Source organism: Blennius ocellaris, assembly GCF_963422515.1.
Source record: "Blennius ocellaris genome assembly, contig: SCAFFOLD_25, whole genome shotgun sequence".
Classification (NCBI taxonomy): Eukaryota; Metazoa; Chordata; class Actinopteri; order Blenniiformes; family Blenniidae; genus Blennius; species Blennius ocellaris.
In genome coordinates, this window is record NW_027661976.1 from 27,523 (window position 1) to 50,238 (window position 22,716).

Genomic DNA, 22,716 nt, shown 5'->3' on the forward strand with positions numbered 1-22,716 from the left:
CTATAAAATCACATTACTGTCTTTAGATAGAGCTGATCAGGCTGGTTTGATTTAGAAAATCACGTTACTGTCTCTAGATGGAGCTGCTCAGGCTGGTTTGATTTAGAAAATCACGTTACTGTCTCTAGATGGTGCTGCTCAGGCTGGTTTGATTTAGAAAATCACGTTACTGTCTCTAGATGGAGCTGCTCAGGCTGGTTTAATAAAAAAAAAAAAAAAAGAAAAATCAATCCCGTTACTGTCTTTAGATATAGCATCTCAGACTGGTTTAATCTAGAGAAATCGTGTTACTGCCTTTAGGTAGAGATGCTTAGTGTTGGAATTCGTTCCTGTGTTCCCCTGAATTCCTGCTTGTTCGTTTGATCCGGGAGAGGCAGGAACAGAGTTAATTTCTTCAATAGTGAATTTAATAATCACACAAACAAGAGATTACAAAAATACATATATCAGATTACATAATGCGAGCTCAGACCGTTCTTCCTTGCAGACCCCAGTATGCAGGCCAGGTTTTCAATGAAGAAGGGCACAACTGCAACACGTGGTTCATATTTATACATTTGCATACACCACCTCAACCTCACATTGGTCGGTTCCTCGTGATGTATGCGTTGCTATAGTGAATTTGCTATTCCTTTGTTCCCAAAACTGCTTCAAACTGGTTCTTCTCAGAGCTTGACGTTCTGTGGGACCCCGCGGTACCCATGACCGTTCCTCAGGACCATAACCCTCCCAATCCACGAGGAACTGGAACCCCCTGCCCCGGCGACGAACATCCAAGATCTTGTTGACTGTGTAGGCCGGGTGGTTGTCAATGAGCAGGGGGGGTGGCGGGGGCTCGGTGGAGGGGCTAAGAGGGCTGGAGTGGACTGGTTTCAGTAGCGAGACATGGAACGTTGGATGTATCCTTAAGGACGCCGGCAGTTTCAGCCTCACCGCCGCCGGATTGATGATCTCCTCGATCTCAAAGGGCCGAATGAAACGAGGCGCCAGCTTGCGGGACTCTACCTGGAGTGGAAGGTCGCGGGAGGAGAGCCATACCTTCTGACCCGGGTGATACACGGGAGCTGAAGACCTTCGACGGTCCGCCAGTCTCTTATTGCGGGAAGATGAACGCACCAAGGCGGCCCTCGCCTCCTTCCAAACCCGCCGGCAGCGTCGAAGGTGGGCTTGCACCGAGGGCACGGCAACATCCTCCTCCTGGGTGGGGAACAGGGGGGGTTGGTAGCCGAGGGCCACCATAAACGGGGACATACCAGTGGCCGAGCAGGTGAGGGAATTATGGGCATACTCCACCCATGGCAACTGCGAGCTCCAGGAGGATGGGTGCCGAGCCGTCACACACCGCAGTGCCGTCTCCAGGTCTTGGTTGGCCCTCTCCGTCTGACCATTAGTCTGGGGGTGATACCCTGAGGAGAGGCTGGGAGAAGTTCCAAGAGCTCTGCAGAATGCCTTCCAGACCTGGGACGTGAACTGCGGGCCTCGGTCCGACACCACATCCTGGGGGATCCCGTGCAGCCGGTACACCTCCCTGACCAGCAGATCAGCCGTCTCCGTCGCCGTGGGTAATTTAGGAAGGGGGACAAAGTGCACAGCCTTTGAAAAGCGATCCACAACAGTCATTATCACTGTGTTACCTTCAGACGGGGGGAGACCGGTAACAAAGTCGACAGCAATGTGGGACCAGGGTCGACTCGGGATGGGCAAGGGACGGAGCAGCCCTGCAGGCGGTTGGTGGGATGCCTTGCTTCGGGCACAGACGGTGCACGCAGCCACAAACGTCTGGGCATCCCGGGACATGGAGGGCCACCAGAAACGTTGCCTCAGGAAAGACAGGGTTCGCTGGGAGCCTGGATGGCAGGTTAATTTGGAAGAATGGCCCCACTGCAGAACCCTAGACCTCATAGGCTCAGGAACAAAGAGACAGTTCTCCGGCCCATTACCCGGATCGGGATGGGTGAGTAGGGCTTGTCTGGCCTGATCTTCGATGTCCCAGGAGGCAGATGCGACCATGCAGGTGGAGGGAAGTATATCCTCTGGTTCCCCCTCAGTCCTCTCAATGGTGGTCTGCCGGGACAGGGCGTCGGGCTTCCTGGAGCCTGGCTGGTAGGTAAGGGTAAAGTTAAACCGACCCAGAAACAATGCCCAGCGTGCCTGCCGGGAGTTTAGTCGTTTGGCAGACTGAAGGTATGACAAATTCTTGTGGACATATATGCACATATATGACCATGTATATGCTACATATATGCACATATATGCTGCATATATGCACATAAATGCTGCATATATGCACATATATGACAATGTATGGGCTGCATATATGCACATATATGACAATATATGCTGCATATATGCACATATATGCTGCATATATGACCATATATATGCTGCATATATGCACATATATGCTGCATATATGCACATAAATGCTGCATATATGCACATATTTGACAATATATGGGCTGCATATATGCACATATATGACCATATATATGCTCCATATATGCACATATATGACAATATATATGCTGCATATGTGCACATATATGCACATATATGCTGCATATATGCACATATATGACAATATATATGACAATATATATGCTGCATATATGGAAAGTCCCACATGGACAGAACCTATATAAACATATATGTTTTAATATAGGTTTTGATATAGGTTTTGAATATATGTGACACGTATAAAATTGGCCATTTTCCTATATTTTATGCACATCTATGGACCTATATGCACAGATAGGTACATATTTTTATATATATATATATATAGCTCAGGTGGCAAGGCAACAGACTGGTGCACGAGAGACCCTGGTTCGATTCCCGCTAGGGTCACTGAGCAAATAACAGCATCCGGTGTGGGCCCACATGGAAAGAACCTATATAAAGGTTAGGATATATGTGACATATATAAAATTGGCCATTTTCCTATATTTTATGTACATATATGTGTGCATACATGGGCACATATAGGTGTGCATATATGCGCATATAGGTGTGCATATATGGGAACATATAGGTGTGCATATATGGGCACATATAGGTTTGCATATATTGGAACATATAGGTGTGCATATATGCACATATAGGTTTGGAATATATGTGACATATATAAAATTGGTCGTTTTCCTATATGTTATGTACATATATGTGTGCATACATGCGCATATAGGTTTGGCATATATGTGAAATATATAAAATTGGCCGTTTTCCTATATGTTATATACATATATGGGTGCATACATGCGCACCTATATGTACATATATGTACATATATGTATATAACATATAGGAAAACGGCCAATTTTATATATGTCACATATATGCCAAACCTATATTAAAACATATATGTTTATATAGGTTCTTTCCATGTGGGTTGGAACCGGTACGGGACCCGGGGGAATCTCAGGGGGGCCTCTTGGAACCGGGACGGGACCCGGGGGAATCTCAGGGGGGCCTCTTGGAACCGGGACGGGACCCGGGGGAATCTCAGGGGGGCCTCTTGGAACCGGGACGGGACCCGGGGGAATCTCTGGGGGGGGCCTCTTGGAACCGGGACGGGACCCGGGGGAATCTCAGGGGGGCCTCTTGGAACCGGGACGGGACCCGGGGTAATCTCTGGGGGGGGCCTCTTGGAACCTGGACGGGACCCGGGGGAATCTCAGGGGGGCCTCTTGGAACCCGGACGGGACCCGGGAATCTCTGGGGGGGGCCTCTTGGAACCGGGACGGGACCCGGGGGAATCTCTGGGGGGGGCCTCTTGGAACCTGGACGGGACCCGGGGGAATCTCAGGGGGGCCTCTTGGAACCCGGACGGGACCCGGGGGAATCTCAGGGGGGCCTCTTGGAACCCGGACGGGACCCGGGGGAATCTCAGGGGGGCCTCTTGGAACCCGGACGGGACCCGGGGGAATCTCTGGGGGGGGCCTCTTGGAACCGGGATAGGACCCGGGGGAATCTCTGGGGGGCCTCTTGGAACCGGGATGGGACCCGGGGGAACTTCTTGGAGCCGGGACGGGACCCGGGGAATCTCTGGGGGGCCTTCTTGGAACCGGGACGGGACCCGGGGAGACCTCTTGGAACCGGCGTCGGAACAGGAACGGGAACGGGAACCACCCCGGGGAGGACACTCACTCCCCGGGGAGGACAACACCGACTCACCTCCACACGGAGTGAAGACTAGGCAATCCTCTGGCACCGGACCCACCTCCCTGCAGGGCTTAAGACTGCTTGACAATCAATTAGCTGATTGCCTGCAGGAGTGCTAGAGAGGATCCGGTGCTGGAGCGAGGTGTGTGACTCCTGACACTTCTTACATTATAAAGTCTGTAATCATCACAACTGATAGCTCAAGCGCATTAAATTGTCATTCATCTAAAACCATGTTATTTTCATCAAATAATTCAGACTCAACCCCTGAAGGAAGCAGTCTCGGTCCAGCTACACATGGAAACTGTTTTCTTACAGCACTGCTGGAAAGGCACAGAAAAGAAATCTGAAATGATGAAGTAAGGTTCAACATTACGCTGAAAAGCGGAACTGATAAAGTGTCCAGGTGAAGCAAAATGCTAACTAGCTTAGCACATTACAAAGGAAATACGTTTAAACAAGCTTCATCTTGTAACTGTACCAAACTGTTCACACACGAAGCCTTTTAACTCACAACAGCAGTAAAAACAAACGTTTATTTAGCCTAAAAAACAATATTAAAGACATTATCGTCACCTGAGAAGTCGCTAAGAGACGTGTTGTTTCCTTGGTTCGTGTCGTTTGTCCTCGGCACAAAGTTCAAATCTGGAATCTGCTTGAAAAAGCCAGTCTCCTGATATTTGTCCTGCATGTCTGTAACTGTTTCCACAACAGAAGAGAGATATGAATCTATGAATCTGCGTCTTTCTTCCACCTGAAGCGGAGCAGCATCGACCCAACTGAGCTAGCTGTAAACACAGTGATGTCAGGACGCTGGATCCCGGTGACCGCCATCTTGGATGGGTCTACAATAGACAATATACAGAGAAGCTTCATTGACTCACGCCGCCGATCGTAGCTGACGTAACAGAACGACACCATCTTGGATAGGTCACGCTGCGCCTCCAGTACATTGGTTTTCTACTGAGGAAGGTGTCGTCCAACTATAATCACCACTCGCCGAAATTTCACACACGAAAAGTATGTGCTTTTACGTTGAAATAATTTGTTTTATCCTTCTTTACAAAGACTGACATGTCATTAATAAATGTGTAAATTAAGAAACTGATCATTTGGAGTAGTTTCTCGCTCATACACGTGGAAACACCAATAACACATATATTCACATATTTGTTTTTGTGAGCAAAATATATTGCCAAATCTACTGTACCCAAATATACTCAATGCTGATTTGCAAAGAAAATAAATGTCCAGATCATGACTTGTGTGTGGCTTCATTCCTGAGTGCTTGAAACGATCTTAAAGTCTGCTCCACACTCACACTTTTAACACCCAACCTAACGGTATTCAACACTGGAGTTCCGGTTGCAAAGTATTTGCATTTAATCTGCTTTAATTAAATCATGACATGACAAGAGCTGGTGACTGATCACTTCCGATAACAAGTAGTAAAACTTCCTATCATGTACTTACCAGTGGCACCAGAGGGGTGAGGTTTCAGGCCTCGCACCAGCCACTCCATTTGCCAAACCTTACCAAGGTGATTGGTAGATGTTGCCCACATGTTGGAAACGCTTCACTGCAAAGATCTGGGGTCCGTTTCACGAAGCAGGTTTAAGAAGCCATGAGCTTAACACCGAGCTCTGAATTGAGTTACACTGAGACAGAAAACGCGGAGTTTTCGGGTTTCACGACGCCGGATTTTGATCAGTTTGATGAACTCAGAGTAGTTTCACCTGGAGTCAAGCGTGTGCACCACGACTCTAAAAAGACCGCATCAATGGAGCCCCGATTCAACGAGTCACCATGACAACTGAGACGCGGAGGGCGGAGTTTTTGACGCCAGTGGAGCAGGAAGTATTGATCCGATCATATGGCGAATATGAACATATTAAAAAAAAAAAATGCAACAGCGCAGCGGCTGCTAAAGAGAGGGAGGCGGCGTGGAAGAAGATTGCTGCTCAAGTGAATGCGTAAGTTCAAACGCCTTTGTCATCGCAACATTATTGCAAGGGAATACTGCTTGATGGGAGCTTATTAATTTATTTCTTTTGGGTGCAATTCCGCGGGGGAGAAGCGCTCTTGGCAGCAGCTGAAAGTGAAATATAAAAACATTGTCCAATCGGGTAAGACCGCTGCCAATTTAATTGTTAATCAATACATTTCTTAACGTAATGTCGATCATGTGTGACATTGTACAGTAAATATCAAGTGGCCATTGGACTGTGCAAGTGTTTTATTCCCAACATAATGCTGTTTTCAAACACATAAATGTCTTCTCACCCATATCATGTGCTGTCAAATAACTAAGGCTAAACTAAGACAGACTTTACTCAGCCAACAGAAAGAAGGCAGATGCCTGTAAAACGGGTGGTGGCCCAGCACCTCCACCTTTAACAGAGGCAGAGGAGCCCTAAGCCAGAATGTTGGGAGGCCAGTGGCTGAGGGAATCCCTGGAGGAGCTCCTCTTCAGAGCTCACCCCTCAAGATGCCACTTCCTTCATAATATATAATATGCCGAGGCCTATATATCTCTTTAAGCCTCCTTTTGTTCATCTTTATTTCCCCATCATGTCTTTTTTTTGTCACCCAACAGATTGTGATGGTGCTCTCTGCCTGCTGGACCCCCTCATGCCACAACAGACCTTGTAAGTAGGCAACACTCAGTAGGCAAAACTACACAAAATGGTAGTTTAAATATACTGAAACATATTCATCTATGATGAAGAGTACAGGAAACCCTGTCTGCTGCCTTTACAGAGGAGGATCCACAAAGGCCTGTAGAGGTATGATAGTTCTCATCCCGTTTACATTTCTGAAACATTGTGGTGGAATAAAGAGTGATATTTTGTCTACACTGAAGTATTGACACATTATCATCCTTTTTAACAGGGCCTGGCTGGGCAGCAGCAGGAGGGTACCTCAACATCCACTGCAGGGACTGACAGTGAGACAGATGTTCAGTAAACACCAGAGGTTCATTCTGTGGAATTCATGTCCAACTGTAATAATTGAGTGTCCTCCTTATGTCCTCCCAGTTATCTGTAAAACAGATCTATAGACTCCACCTGCTCCAGAAGATGGAAAAAACTGGAGCACAAGTTAAGGGTGGGTGTACAGCCCCAGGTGAATTATGCTAACTACTAACTACATTAACTAAACTAGCGCTTGTATTTGTAGGAAATAAAAAAGACCAAATGAATTGTGCATCATGTCTTTATTTGGTGGTGGTGGTGGTGATCAGACCCCGAAGTGATGATGGCATATGGTGTCTCTGACAGCTCTGCCATTTACGAGGAAACGCAGCACAACACACAATATCTGCTATGACGTCAGGGCAAGGCTCAGCTGGTGATGTTGCTAATGTACAGAGCGATTAAACTGTGGATGTACATAATGGTCTCGGCAGTAAAACGGTACCGCTCAAAAAGGAAGGTGTCTGCAAATGCCAGTACATCTATGCGCGGTCTGATGATGCGAATATTATCTGCGAATATGAAATTCTCGGCGAAGTAATGCTGCGCCTTCATCAATCGGATCATTATCAAAAGCACATTCCATATTGAGGGAATAAAGTTGACGTCTAATTTGCCTCGGGAATAAGGCACTGCAGAACTGTTTCACCAAAACTCCCCCGCTGAATGAGGAAATGAAATCCCGTGCCCGTCTGAAAGGGGGCGGAGCCAGAGCAAAACTCCATGTTCACTGACAAAAACCTGCTCCCGACCAGGTTAGTTCTAGAGTGTCTGTTGCCCCGGTAACTGACCGGGAGTTGACGTTATACCGCTTCGTGAAACAGGCTTGAGTTACCCCGCTTCCTCCGGTTTGAGTTACCTCCCTTTGTGAAACGGAAAATCCCGCATTTCCCTCAACTCGATGTTCAATAACCTGGGGTAATCCTTAAACCTGCTTCGTGAAACGGACCCAACGTCATTTAGTTGAGCAGAACTTTCTTGTTCTTTTGGAGAAGAATCGTCCTTTTGTGCTGAAAATCATGTGAAGCTTCTGATGAGGACAACAGACCTGCAGCAGTGGAGGGGTGGTCCAGGTGGTCCAGGTGAGGCTGGTGGTCCAGGTGAGGCAGGTGGTCCAGGTGAGGCAGGTGGTCCAGGTGGTCCAGGTGAGGCTGGTGGTCCAGGTGAGGCAGGTGGTCCAGGTGGTCCAGGTGAGGCAGGTGGTCCAGGTGAGGCAGGTGGCCTGACGCTGCTATGTGTGTGTGTGTGTGTGTGTGTGTGTGTGTGTGTGTGTGTGTGTGTGTGTGTGTGTGTGTGTGTGTGTGTGTGTGTGTGTGTGTGTGTGTGTGTGTGTGTGTGTGGACAGAGATGTGGTACGGAGTGTTCCTGTGGGCCACCGTGTCGTCGCTGGTGTTCCACCTGCCGGCTGCCTTGCTCTGCCTTGCCACGCTGCGCCGCCACAAAGTGGCTCGCTTCCTGCCCATCGCTGTCCTGCTCATGGGCTTCGTGGGACCCCTGCTGGGCGGAGTCCTCACCAGTAAGTCTGAACGGGTGGATGATGAATGGACCAGGCTGCTGTTGTTGCTGCAATGCCTTTGTTTACTGTCTGTTGTTGTTGCTGCAATGCCTTTGTTTACTGTCTGTTGTTGTTGCTGCAATGCCTTTGTTTACTGTCTGTTGTTGTTGCTGCAATGCCTTTGTTTACAGTCTGTTGTTGTTGCTGCAATGCCTTTGTTTACAGCCTGTTGTTGTTGCTGCAATGCCTTTGTTTACAGTCTGTTGTTGTTGCTGCAATGCCTTTGTTTACACTCTGTTGTTGTTGCTGCAATGCCTTTGTTTACAGTCTGTTGTTGTTGCTGCAATGCCTTTGTTTACAGTCTGTTGTTGTTGCTGCAATGCCTTTGTTTACACCCTGTTGTTGTTGCTGCAATGCCTTTGTTTACAGTCTGTTGTTGTTGCTGCAATGCCTTTGTTTACAGTCTGTTGTTGCTGCAATGCCTTTGTTTACAGTCTGTTGTTATTGCTGCAATGCCTTTGTTTACAGTCTGTTGTTGTTGCTACAATGCCTTTGTTTACAGTCTTTTGTTGCTGCAATGCCTTTGTTTACAATCTGTTGTTGTTGCTGCAATGCCTTTGTTTACACTCTGTTGTTCTTGCTGCAATGCCTTTGTTTACAGTCTGTTGTTATTGCTGCAATGCCTCTGTTTACAGTCTGTTGTTATTGCTGCAATGCCTTTGTTTACAGTCTGTTGTTGTTGCTTCAATGCCTTTGTTTACAGTCTGTTGTTGTTGCTGCAATGCCTTTGTTTACAGTCTGTTGTTGTTGCTGCAATGCCTTTGTTTACAGTCTGTTGTTGTTGCTTCAATGCCTTTGTTTACAGTCTGTTGTTGTTGCTGCAATGCCTTTGTTTACAGTATGTTGTTTTTGCTGCAATGCCTTTGTTTACAGTCTGTTGTTGTTGCTGCAATGACTTTGTTTACAGTCTGTTGTTGTTGCTGCAATGCATTTGTTTACAGTCTGTTGTTGTTGCTACAATGCATTTGTTTACAGTCTGTTGTTGGAGCAATGCCTTTGTGTTGTTGTTGCTGCAATGCCTTTGTTTACTGTCTGTTGTTGTTGCTGCAATGCCTTTGTTTACAGTCTGTTGTTGCTGCAATGCCTTTGTTTACAGTCTGTTGTTGTTGCTGCAATGCCTTTGTTTACAGCCTGTTGTTGTTGCTGCAATGCCTTTGTTTACAGTCTGTTGTTGTTGCTGCAATGCCTTTGTTTACACTCTGTTGTTGTTGCTGCAATGCCTTTGTTTACAGTCTGTTGTTGCTGCAATGCCTTTGTTTACAGTCTGTTGTTGTTGCTGCAATGCCTTTGTTTACAGTCTGTTGTTGTTGCTGCAATGCCTTTGTTTACACCCTGTTGTTGTTGCTGCAATGCCTTTGTTTACAGTCTGTTGTTGCTGCAATGCCTTTGTTTACAGTCTGTTGTTATTGCTGCAATGCCTTTGTTTACAGTCTGTTGTTGTTGCTACAATGCCTTTGTTTACAGTCTTTTGTTGCTGCAATGCCTTTGTTTACAATCTGTTGTTGTTGCTGCAATGCCTTTGTTTACACTCTGTTGTTCTTGCTGCAATGCCTTTGTTTACAGTCTGTTGTTATTGCTGCAATGCCTCTGTTTACAGTCTGTTGTTATTGCTGCAATGCCTTTGTTTACAGTCTGTTGTTGTTGCTTCAATGCCTTTGTTTACAGTCTGTTGTTGTTGCTGCAATGCCTTTGTTTACAGTCTGTTGTTGTTGCTGCAATGACTTTGTTTACAGTCTGTTGTTGTTGCTGCAATGCATTTGTTTACAGTCTGTTGTTGTTGCTACAATGCATTTGTTTACAGTCTGTTGTTGGAGCAATGCCTTTGTGTTGTTGTTGCTGCAATGCCTTTGTTTACAGTCTGTTGTTGTTGCTGCAATGCCTTTGTTTACAGTCTGTTGTTGTTGCTGCAATGCATTTGTTTACAGTCTGTTGTTGTTGCTACAATGTATTTGTTTACAGTCTGTTGTTGTTGCTACAATGCATTTGTTTACAGTCTGTTGTTGGAGCAATGCCTTTGTTTACAGTCTGTTGTTGTTGCTACAATGCATTTGTTTACAGTCTGTTGTTGGAGCAATGCCTTTGTGTTGTTGTTGCTGCAATGCCTTTGTTTACAGTCTGTTGTTGTTGCTGCAATGCCTTTGTTTACAGTCTGTTGTTGTTGCTGCAATGACTTTGTTTACAGTCTGTTGTTGTTGCTGCAATGCATTTGTTTACAGTCTGTTGTTGTTGCTACAATGCATTTGTTTACAGTCTGTTGTTGGAGCAATGCCTTTGTGTTGTTGTTGCTGCAATGCCTTTGTTTACAGTCTGTTGTTGTTGCTGCAATGCCTTTGTTTACAGTCTGTTGTTGTTGCTGCAATGCATTTGTTTACAGTCTGTTGTTGTTGCTACAATGTATTTGTTTACAGTCTGTTGTTGTTGCTGCAATGCATTTGTTTACAGTCTATTGTTGTTGCTACAATGCATTTGTTTACAGTCTGTTGTTGGAGCAATGCCTTTGTTTACAGTCTGTTGTTGTTGCTACAATGCATTTGTTTACAGTCTGTTGTTGGAGCAATGCCTTTGTTTACAGTCTGTTGTTGCTGCAATGCCTTTGTTTACAGTCTGTTGTTGGAGCAATGCCTTTGTTTACAGTCTGTTGTTGTTGCTACAATGCATTTGTTTACAGTCTGTTGTTGGAGCAATGCCTTTGTTTACAGTCACTCTAGGAAGAACGAGCAGAACGTGTTTGTTCTGAGAACTCTGCTCATGCAAACTGCATCAAATGTTGATTATTTTTGACAAACAAACTGTTTGCACTGTACCACTGCACCATAATGCTGCTGTCTCTGTTAATGCTGCTATCTCTGTGTTAATGTTGCTCTCTCTCTGTGGTAGTACTGCTGTCTCTCTGTGTTAATGCTGCTGTCTCTGTGTTAATGCTGCTGTCTCTCTGTGGTAGTACTGCTGTCTCTCTGTGTTAATGTTGCTATTTCTGTGTTAATGTTGCTATCTCTGTGTTAATGCTGCTGTCTCTCTGTGTTAATGCTGCTGTCCCTCTGTGGTAGTACTGCTGTCTCTCTGTGTTAATGTTGCTATTTCTGTGTTAATGTTGCTATCTCTGTGTTAATGCTGCTGTCTCTCTGTGGTAATGCTGCTGTCTCTGTTTGTTAATGTTGCTGTCTCTCTGTGTTAATGCGGCTGTCTCTCTGTGTTAATGCTGCTGTCTCTGTGTTAATGCTGCTGTCTCTCTGTGGTAGTACTGCTGTCTCTCTGTGTTAATGTTGCTATTTCTGTGTTAATGTTGCTATCTCTGTGTTAATGCTGCTGTCTCTCTGTGTTAATGCTGCTGTCTCTCTGTGTTAATGCTGCTGTCTCTCTGTGTTAATGTTGCTGTCTCTGTGTTAATGTTGCCGTCTCTCTGTGGTAGTGTTGCTGTCTCTCTGTGGTAGTGCTGCTGTCTCTGTGTTAATGCTGCTGTGTCTCTGTGTTAATGCTGCTGTCTCTCTGTGGTAGTGCTGCTGTCTCTCTGAATTAATGCTGCTGTCTCTGTGTTAATGCTGCTGTCTCTCTGTGTTAATGTTGCTGTCTCTCTGTGGTAGTGCTGCTGTCTCTCTGTGTTAATGTTGCTGTCTCTGTGTTAATGCTGCTGTCTCTCTGTGTTAATGTGGCTGTCTCTGTGTTAATGCTGCTGTCTCTCTGTGTTAATGCTGCTGTCTCTCTGTGGTAGTGCTTCTGTCTCTTTGTGGTAGTGCTGCTGTCTCTCTGTGTTAATGCTGCTGTCTCTCTTTGGTAGTGCTGCTGTCTCTGTGTGTTAATGCTGCTGTCTCTCTTTGGTAGTGCTGCTGTCTCTCTGTGGTAATGCTGCTGTCTCTGTGTGTTAATGCTGCTGTCTCTGTGTGTTAATGCTGCTGTCTCTCTGTGTTAATGCTGCTGTCTCTCTGTGGTAATGCTGCTGTCTCTGTGTGTTAATGTTGCTGTCTCTCTGTGTTAATGCGGCTGTCTCTCTGTGTTAATGCTGCTGTCTCTCTGTGTTAATGCGGCTGTCTCTCTGTGTTAATGCTGCTGTCTCTCTGTGGTAATGCTGCTGTCTCTCTGTGTTAATGCGGCTGTCTCTCTGTGTTAATGCTGCTGTCTCTCTGTGGTAATGCTGCTGTCTCTCTGTGGTAATGCTGCTGTCTCTCTGTGTTAATGTTGCTGTCTCTCTGTGGTAATGCTGCTGTCTCTCTGTGGTAATGCTGCTGTCTCTGTGTGTTAATGTTGCTGTCTCTCTGTGTTAATGTTGCTGTCTCTCTGTGGTAATGCTGCAATCTCTCTGTGTTAATGCTGCTGTCTATCTGTAGTAGTGCTGCTGTCTCTGTGTTAATGCTGCTGTCTCTCTGTGTTAATGCTGCTGTCTATCTGTGGTAGTGCTGCTGTCTCTCTGTGTTAATGTTGCTATCTCTGTGTTAATGTTGCTGTCTCTCTGTGGTAGTGCTGCTGTCTCTGTGTGTTAATGCTGCTGTCTCTCTGTGGTAGTGCTGCTGTCTCTGTGTTAATGCTGCTGTCTCTCTGTGGTAGTGCTGCTGTCTCTCTGTGGTGGTGCTGCTGTCTCTGTGTTAATGCTGCTGTCTCTCTGTGGTAGTACTGCTGTCTCTCTGTGTTAATGTTGCTATTTCTGTGTTAATGTTGCTGTCTCTCTGTGTTAATGTTGCTATCTCTGTGTTAATGTTGCTGTTTCTCTGTGGTAGTGCTGCTGTCTCTGTGTTAATGCTGCTGTCTCTCTGTGGTAGTGCTGCTGTCTCTCTGTGTTAATGCTGCTGTCTCTCTGTGGTAGTGCTGCTGTCTCTTTGTGGTAGTGCTGCTGTCTCTCTGTGTTAATGCTGCTGTCTCTCTGTGGTAGTGCTGCTGTCTCTGTGTTAATGCTGCTGTCTCTCTGTGGTAGTGCTGCTGTCTCTGTGTTAATGCTGCTGTCTCTCTGTGGTAGTGCTGCTGTCTCTGTGTTAATGCTGCTGTCTCTCTGTGGTAGTGCTGCTGTCTCTGTGTGTTCATGCTGCTGTCTCTGTGTTAATGCTGCTGTCTCTCTGTGGTAGTGCTGCTGTCTCTGTGTTAATGCTGCTGTCTCTGTGTCTTAATGCTGCTGTCTCTCTGTTGTAGTGCTGCTGTCTCTCTGTGGTAGTGCTGCTGTCTCTCTGTGTTAATGCTGCTGTCTCTCTGTGGTAGTGCTGCTGTCTCTCTGTGGTGGTGCTGCTGTCTCTGTGTGTTAATGCTGCTGTCTCTCTGTGGTAGTGCTGCTGTCTCTGTGTTAATGCTGCTGTCTCTCTGTGGTAGTGCTGCTGTCTCTCTGTGGTAGTGCTGCTGTCTCTCTGTGTTAATGCTGCTGTCTCTCTGTGGTAGTGCTGCTGTCTCTCTGTGGTGGTGCTGCTGTCTCTCTGTGGTAGTGCTGCTGTCTCTCTGTGGTAGTGCTGCTGTCTCTGTGTGTTAATGCTGCTGTCTCTCTGTGGTAGTGCTGCTGTCTCTGTGTTAATGCTGCTGTCTCTCTGTGGTAGTGCTGCTGTCTCTCTGTGGTAGTGCTGCTGTCTCTGTGTTAATGCTGCTGTCTCTCTGTGGTAGTGCTGCTGTCTCTGTGTTAATGCTGCTGTCTCTCTGTGGTAGTGCTGCTGTCTCTGTGTTAATGCTGCTGTCTCTCTGTGGTAGTGCTGCTGTCTCTGTGTTAATGCTGCTGTCTCTCTGTGGTAGTGCTGCTGTCTCTGTGTTAATGCTGCTGTCTCTCTGTGGTAGTGCTGCTGTCTCTGTGTTAATGCTGCTGTCTCTCTGTGGTAGTGCATCTGTCTCTGTGTTAATGCTGCTGTCTCTCTGTGGTAGTGCTGCTGTCTCTGTGTTTATGCTGCTGTCTCTGTGTGTTAATGCTGCTGTCTCTGTGTTAATGCTGCTTTCTCTCTGTGGTAGTGCTGCTGTCTCTGTGTTAATGCTGCTGTCTCTGTGTCTTAATGCTGCTGTCTCTCTGTGGTAGTGCTGCTGTCTCTCTGTGGTAGTGCTGCTGTCTCTCTGTGTTAATGCTGCTGTCTCTCTGTGGTAGTGCTGCTGTCTCTCTGTGGTGGTGCTGCTGTCTCTGTGTGTTAATGCTGCTGTCTCTCTGTGGTAGTGCTGCTGTCTCTGTGTTAATGCTGCTGTCTCTCTGTGGTAGTGCTGCTGTCTCTGTGTTAATGCTGCTGTATCTCTGTGGTAGTGCTGCTGTCTCTGTGTTAATGCTGCTGTCTCTCTGTGGTAGTGGTTCTGTCTCTCTGTGGTAGTGCTGCTGTCTCTGTGTTAATGCTGCTGTCTCTCTGTGGTAGTGCTGCTGTCTCTGTGTTAATGCTGCTGTCTCTCTGTGGTAGTGCTGCTGTCTCTGTGTTAATGCTGCTGTCTCTCTGTGGTAGTGCTGCTGTCTCTGTGTTAATGCTGCTGTCTCTCTGTGGTAGTGCTGCTGTCTCTGTGTTTATGCTGCTGTCTCTGTGTGTTAATGCTGCTGTCTCTGTGTTAATGCTGCTGTCTCTCTGTGGTAGTGCTACTGTCTGTGTGTTAATGCTGCTGTCTCTCTGTGGTAGTGCTGCTGTCTCTCTGTGGTAGTGCTGCTGTCTCTGTGTTAATGCTGCTGTCTCTCTGTGGTAGTGCTGCTGTCTCTGTGTTTATGCTGCTGTCTCTGTGTGTTAATGCTGCTGTCTCTGTGTTAATGCTGCTGTCTCTCTGTGGTAGTGCTGCTGTCTGTGTGTTAATGCTGCTGTCTCTCTGTGGTAGTGCTGCTGTCTCTGTGTTAATGCTGCTGTCTCTGTGTGTTAATGCTGCTGTCTCTCTGCGTTAATGCTGCTGTCTCTCTGTGGTAGTGCTGCTGTCTCTTTGTGGTAGTGCTGCTGTCTCTCTGTGTTAATGCTGCTGTCTCTCTGTGGTAATGCTGCTGTCTCTGTGTGTTAATGCTGCTGTCTCTGTGTCTTAATGCTGCTGTCTCTCTGTGGTAGTGCTGCTGTCTCTGTGTTAATGCTGCTGTCTCTCTGTGTTAGTGCTGCTGTCTCTCTGTGGTAGTGCTGCTGTCTCTTTGTGGTAGTGCTGCTGTCTCTCTGTGTTAATGCTGCTGTCTCTCTGTGGTAATGCTGCTGTCTCTGTGTGTTAATGCTGCTGTCTCTGTGTGTTAATGTTGCTGTCTCTTTGTGTTAATGCGGCTGTCTCTCTGTGTTAATGCTGCTGTCTCTCTGTGTTAATGCGGCTGTCTCTCTGTGTTAATGCTGCTGTCTCTCTGTGGTAATGCTGCTGTCTCTCTGTGTTAATGCGGCTGTCTCTCTGTGGTAATGCTGCTGTCTCTCTGTGTTAATGCTGCTGTCTCTTTGTGGTAATGCTGCTGTCTCTCTGTGTTAATGCTGCTGTCTCTCTGTGTTAATGTTGCTGTCTCTCTGTGGTTATGCTGCTTTCTCTCTGTGTAATGCGACTGTCTCTCTGTGTTAATGCTGCTGTCTCTCTGTGTTAATGCTGCTGTCTCTCTGTGTTAATGTTGCTGTCTCTCTGTGTTAATGTTGCTGTCTCTCTGTGGTAATGCTGCTGTCTCTCTGTGTTAATGCTGCTGTCTCTCTGTGTTAATGTTGCTGTCTCTCTGTGGTAATGCTGCTGTCTCTCTGTGGTAATGCTGCTGTCTCTGTGTGTTAATGTTGCTGTCTCTCTGTGTTAATGTTGCTGTCTCTCTGTGGTAGTGCTGCTGTCTCTGTGTTAATGCTGCTGTCTCTCTGTGGTAGTGCTGCTGTCTCTCTGTGGTAGTGCTGCTGTCTCTCTGTGCTGGTGCTGCTGTCTCTGTGTTAATGCTGCTGTCTCTCTGTGGTAGTACTGCTGTCTCTCTGTGTTAATGTTGCTATTTCTGTGTTAATGTTGCTGTCTCTCTGTGTTAATGTTGCTATCTCTGTGTTAATGTTGCTGTCTCTCTGTGGTAGTGCTGCTGTCTCTGTGTTAATGCTGCTGTCTCTCTGTGGTAGTGCTGCTGTCTCTCTGTGGTAGTGCTGCTGTCTCTGTGTTAATGTTGCTGTCTCTCTGTGGTGGTGCTGCTGTCTCTGTGTTAATGCTGCTGTCTCTCTGTGTTAATGCTGCTGTCTCTCTGTGTTAATGTTGCTATTTCTGTGTTAATGTTGCTGTCTCTCTGTGTTAATGTTGCTGTCTCTCTGTGGTAGTGCTGCTGTCTCTGTGTTAATGCTGCTGTCTCTCTGTGGTAGTGCTGCTGTCTCTCTGTGTTAATGTTGCTGTCTCTCTGTGTTAATGCTGCTGTCTCTCTGTGGTAGTGCTGCTGTCTCTCTGTGTTAATGCTGCTGTCTCTCTGTGGTGGTGCTGCTGTCTCTCTGTGTTAATGCTGCTGTCTCTCTGTGGTAGTACTGCTGTCTCTCTGTGTTAATGTTGCTGTCTCTCTGTGTTAATGCTGCTGTCTCTCTGTGTTAATGTTGCTGTCTCTCTGTGGTAGTGCTGCTGTCTCTCTGTGTTAATGCTGCTGTCTCTCTGTGTTAATGCTGCTGTCTCTCTGTGTTAATGTTGCTGTCTCTCTGTGTTAATGCTGCTGTCTCTCTGTGTTAATGTTGCTGTCTCTCTGTGTTAATGCTGCTGTCTCTCTGTGTTAATGCTGCTGTCTCTCTGTGTTAATGCGGCTGTCTCTCTGTGTTAATGCTGCTGTCTCTCTGTGGTAATGCGGCTGTCTCTCTGTGTTAATGCTGCTGTCTCTCTGTGGTAATGCTGCTGTCTCTCTGTGTTAATGCTGCTGTCTCTCTGTGTTAATGTTGCTGTCTCTTTGTGGTAATGCTGCTTTCTCTCTGTGTAATGCGGCTGTCTCTCTGTGGTCATGCTGCAATCTCTCTGTGTTAATGCTGCTGTCTATCTGTAGTAGTGCTGCTGTCTCTGTGTTAATGCTGCTGTCTCTCTGTGTTAATGCTGCTGTCTCTCTGTGGTAGTGCTGCTGTCTCTTTGTGGTAGTGCTGCTGTCTCTCTGTGTTAATGCTGCTGTCTCTCTGTGGTAGTGCTGCTGTCTCTCTGTGGTGGTGCTGCTGTCTCTGTGTGTTAATGCTGCTGTCTCTCTGTGGTAGTGCTGCTGTCTCTGTGTTAATGCTGCTGTCTCTCTGTGGTAGTGCTGCTGTCTCTCTGTGGTAGTGCTGCTGTCTCTGTGTTAATGCTGCTGTCTCTCTGTGGTAGTGCTGCTGTCTCTCTGTGTTAATGCTGCTGTCTCTCTGGTAGTGCTGCTGTCTCTCTGTGGTGGTGCTGCTGTCTCTGTGTGTTAATGCTGCTGTCTCTCTGTGGTAGTGCTGCTGTCTCTGTGTTAATGCTGCTGTCTCTCTGTGGTAGTGCTGCTGTCTCTGTGTTAATGCTGCTGTATCTCTGTGGTAGTGCTGCTGTCTCTGTGTTAATGCTGCTGTCTCTCTGTGGTAGTGCTGCTGTCTCTGTGTTAATGCTGCTGTCTCTCTGTGGTAGTGCTGCTGTCTCTGTGTTAATGCTGCTGTCTCTCTGTGGTAGTGCTGCTGTCTCTGTGTTTATGCTGCTGTCTCTGTGTGTTAATGCTGCTGTCTCTGTGTTAATGCTGCTGTCTCTCTGTGGTAGTGCTGCTGTCTGTGTGTTAATGCTGCTGTCTCTCTGTGGTAGTGCTGCTGTCTCTGTGTTAATGCTGCTGTCTCTGTGTGTTAATGCTGCTGTCTCTCTGCGTTAATGCTGCTGTCTCTCTGTGGTAGTGCTGCTGTCTGTGTGTTAATGCTGCTGTCTCTGTGTCTTAATGCTGCTGTCTCTCTGTGGTAGTGCTGCTGTCTCTGTGTTAATGCTGCTGTCTCTGTGTGTTAATGCTGCTGTCTCTCTGCGTTAATGCTGCTGTCTTTCTGTGTGTTAATGCTGGTGTTTCTCAGTGGTCATGCTGCTCCCTCAGTGTTAATGCTGATGTCTTGCAGGTGCAGCCATAGCCGGTGTGTAACAAGCAGCAGGGAAGACCATGATCTCCTTGGAGGCCCTGGTCTACGGAGTTGGACAGTCCTTCTGCGTCCTCCTCATCTCCTTCCTCAGAATCCGGCCACCCTTTAGCACCAGGACCTGGACCCCGGAAGGGTCTTGGACATGGGACCAGAGAGACCACTGAGGATGAAGCAGGTGAAGCAGGACTTCAGCTAGACCTTCACCTGGACCTTCAGCTAGACCACCGGACCTTCAGCTGGACCACTGGACCTTCAGACCTTCAGCTGGACCTTCAGCAAGACCACCGGACCTTCAGCTGGACCACTGGACCTTCAGACCTTCAGCTAGACCTTCAGCTAGACCACTGGACCTTCAGACCGACAGCTGGATCATTGGACCTTCAGACCTTCAGCTGGACCTTCAGCTAGACCACTGGACCTTCAGACCTTCAGCTAGACCTTCAGCAAGACCACTGGACCTTTAGACTTTCAGCTGGATCATTGGACCTTCAGACCTTCAGCTGGACCTTCAGCAAGACCACTGGACCTTCAGACTTTCAGCTGGATCATTGGACCTTCAGACCTTCAGCTGGACCTTCAGCTAGACCACTGGACCTTCAGACCTTCAGCTGGACCTTCAGCGAGACCACTGGCCCTTCAGACCTTCAGCTAGACCTTCAGCCAGACCACTGGACCTTCAGACCTTCAGCTGGACCTTCAGCTAGACCACTGGACCTTCAGACCTTCAGCTAGACCTTCAGCTAGCCCACTGGCCCTTCAGACCTTCAGCTAGACCTTCAGCTAGACCACTGGCCCTTCAGACCTTCAGCTAGACCTTCAGCTGGACCTTCAGGGTTCCACAGGAGGATGATGCTCATTTGAAGACTGTTCCTCCTGATGCCTTACTTTGTATGTCCTACCTTTGCTCTGCGTCTTGCTGCTACTTTCCTCCCCCATGTTTCTTCAGGAGGACTTGCTCCGCCTTGCCTTGTTCAGCCCGGAAGGGGGCAGCGTGTCATTAAAGTCCTGAAGTCTTCATGTGTGATGCTTGTGTTTGCAGGTGAGGAGCACACGTCCACTGCCTTCTTCCAAAAACACCTTTCCAGTGCAGTTTGACCCTGCAGTACTCCGTGGACAGGATACACACAACCTTTCCAGTGCGGTTTGACCCTGCAGTACTCCGTGGACAGGACACACACAACCTTTCCAGTGCAGTTTGACCCTGAAGTACTCCGTGGACAGGATACACACAACCTTTCCAGTGCAGTTTGACCCTACAGTACTCCGTGGACAGGATACACACAACCTTTCCAGTGCAGTTTGACCCTACAGTACTCCGTGGACAGGATACACACAACCTTTCCAGTGCAGTTTGACCCTGCAGTACTCCGTGGACAGGATACACACAACCTTTCCAGTGCAGTTTGACCCTGAAGTACTCCGTGGACAGGATACACACAACCTTTCCAGTGCAGTTTGACCCTGAAGTACTCCGTGGACAGGATACACACAACCTTTCCAGTGCGGTTTGACCCTGCAGTACTCCGTGGACAGGATACACACAACCTTTCCAGTGTGGTTTGACCCTGCAGTACTCCGTGGACAGGATACACACAACCTTTCCAGTGCGGTTTGACCCTACAGTACTCCGTGGACAGGATACACACAACCTTTCCAGTGCAGTTTGACCCTACAGTACTCCGTGGACAGGATACACACAACCTTTCCAGTGCAGTTTGACCCTGCAGTACTCCGTGGACAGGATACACACAACCTTTCCAGTGCAGTTTGACCCTACAGTACTCCGTGGACAGGATACACACAACCTTTCCAGTGCAGTTTGACTCTACAGTACTCCGTGGACAGGATACACACAACCTTTCCAGTGCAGTTTGACCCTACAGTACTCCGTGGACAGGATACACACAACCTTTCCAGTGCAGTTTGACCCTACAGTACTCCGTGGACAGGATACACACAACCTTTCCAGTGCAGTTTGACCCTACAGTACTCCGTGGACAGGATACACACAACCTTTCCAGTGCAGTTTGACCCTACAGTACTCCGTGGACAGGATACACACAACCTTTCCAGTGCAGTTTGACCCTGCAGTACTCCGTGGACAGGATACACACAACCTTTCCAGTGCAGTTTGACCCTACAGTACTCCGTGGACAGGATACACACAACCTTTCCAGTGCAGTTTGACCCTACAGTACTCCGTGGACAGGATACACAGAACACCATTATTATTCTTGTTATTAACACCTCAGACACAGATCACTCAACACATCAGGGCTGAATTGTCCACTGATGATTTTGGTCTCTAGATATTTATTTAAAATGGTGAAATTTGTTTGACATATATTTAAAAATGGGTCTTAAATGCATATTCATGTCGATGTTGACAATGACAGCCTGAACATTTAACAGCATTTAGCACATTACTGGACACACACTTATCTTAATCACACACTTGATCTTGTTCTCTCTTACAGTATGTACATTGATCAATTAACAGTTTTTCCCCACAACCCTCTGTTGTCAGGTCACTTCCTGATATCATTCAAATTTACATTAACTGGCTTTCTAGCCCCTGAAAATACACAATATATTTATCAGACAATGCTGTAACCAAGTTCATGGAAGTTCTCCCACCAGTGTTGACTTCAATACCATCATGGATCCAGCAGAAGAACAATTAGAGAAGAAATGGTTCTTTACTCAGAAGTATGTCTAACAGCCTGGAGAGAAAGTTTGTTCATCTATAAAAAAAATCCTACGCAAAACAGGAAATGCCTACAATTCCTCCTTAATAGAAGAGAACAATCCTAGATTTCTCTTCAATACTATAGGCAGACTAACAAAAAGTCACAGTTCTGTCGAGCCTAATATCCCTTTAACTCTGAGCAGTAATGAGTTTGTACATTTTTTAATAACAAGATTCTAACTATGAGGGATCAAATTAACGACCCACTGCCCAGTGCAGTCGCAGATCAAACAACATCTTTAGATTCATAAGAGGAGCCTGACTTCCAGTGATCCAGCTTCACTCTATAAGTCCTAGAGTTCTACTCAATCGTGGATTCATCTAAACCAACAACTTGCTTACTGGACCCAATACCCACTAAACTGTTTAAAGATATTTTCCCTGTGATTAGTACATCAATACTAGATCAGATCAACGTATCTCTAATAACAGGTTATGGACCACAAGCCTTTAAGGTTGCTGGTGTTAAACCTCTTGTTAAAAACACACCTTGACCCAGGAGTCTTAGTAAAATACAGACCAACATCCAACCTTCCTTTATTTCTAAATCCTGCAGGAAGTAGTTTCAGTCACTGTGTGTCAATATCAAAGGTTCCCGGTCCTCTTTGATCTCCCTCCATTAGAATATTGGATCATAGGAGACTGTGTCCCCCCTACCTTACCTCACCTTACCTCACTCAACAACATGGACCAGTGGGCAGTGCCGAAGGTGGGGTTTCAGGATTCTCAACTGCAGTCTGGCCCCACCCCACTTTGCACCACCCACAATTTTAAGTACACTCAGGGGCGTCTACACCAGGAACCTGGTTCACCTGAACCAGATGTTTCTTGTCTGTCGTCCACACCAGGAACCTGGTTCACCTGAACCAGATGTTTCTGGTGTGTCTTCCACACCAGGAACCTGGTTCACCTGAACCAGATGTTTCTGGTCTGTCTTCCACATCAGGAACCTGGTTCACCTGAACCAGATGTTTCTGGTCTGTCTTCCACATCAGGAACCTGGTTCTCCTGAACCAGATGTTTCTGGTCTGTCTTCCACACCAGGAACCTGGTTCACCTGAAACAAATGTTTCTGGTCTGTGGACCACTCCAGGAACCTGGTTCTCCTGAACCAGATGTTTCTAGTCTGTGGACCACACCAGGAACCCGGTTCTCCTGAACCAGATGTTTCTGGTCAGTCTTCCACACCAGGATCCTGGTTCACCTGAACCAGATGTTTCTGGTCTGTCTTCCACACCAGGAACCTGGTTCTCCTGAACCAGATGTTTCTAGTCTGTCGTCCACTCCAGGAACCTGGTTCTCCTGAACCAGATGTTTCTGGTGTGTCTTCCACACCAGGAACCTGGTTCACCTGAACCAGATGTTTCT

At 47.0% G+C, this 22,716-nt stretch overlaps 1 pseudogene across 1 annotated transcript; it reads left to right on the forward strand.

The window, feature by feature from the left end:
- Positions 1 to 1,950: 1,950 nt before the first annotated feature.
- On the forward strand, positions 1,951 to 18,763 carry LOC308148470 (transmembrane protein 170A-like; annotated as a pseudogene). Its single transcript has 3 exons — positions 1,951 to 1,954; positions 8,482 to 8,652; positions 18,579 to 18,763. The product of its transcript is annotated as a transmembrane protein 170A-like (transcript).
- Positions 18,764 to 22,716: the final 3,953 nt, after the last annotated feature.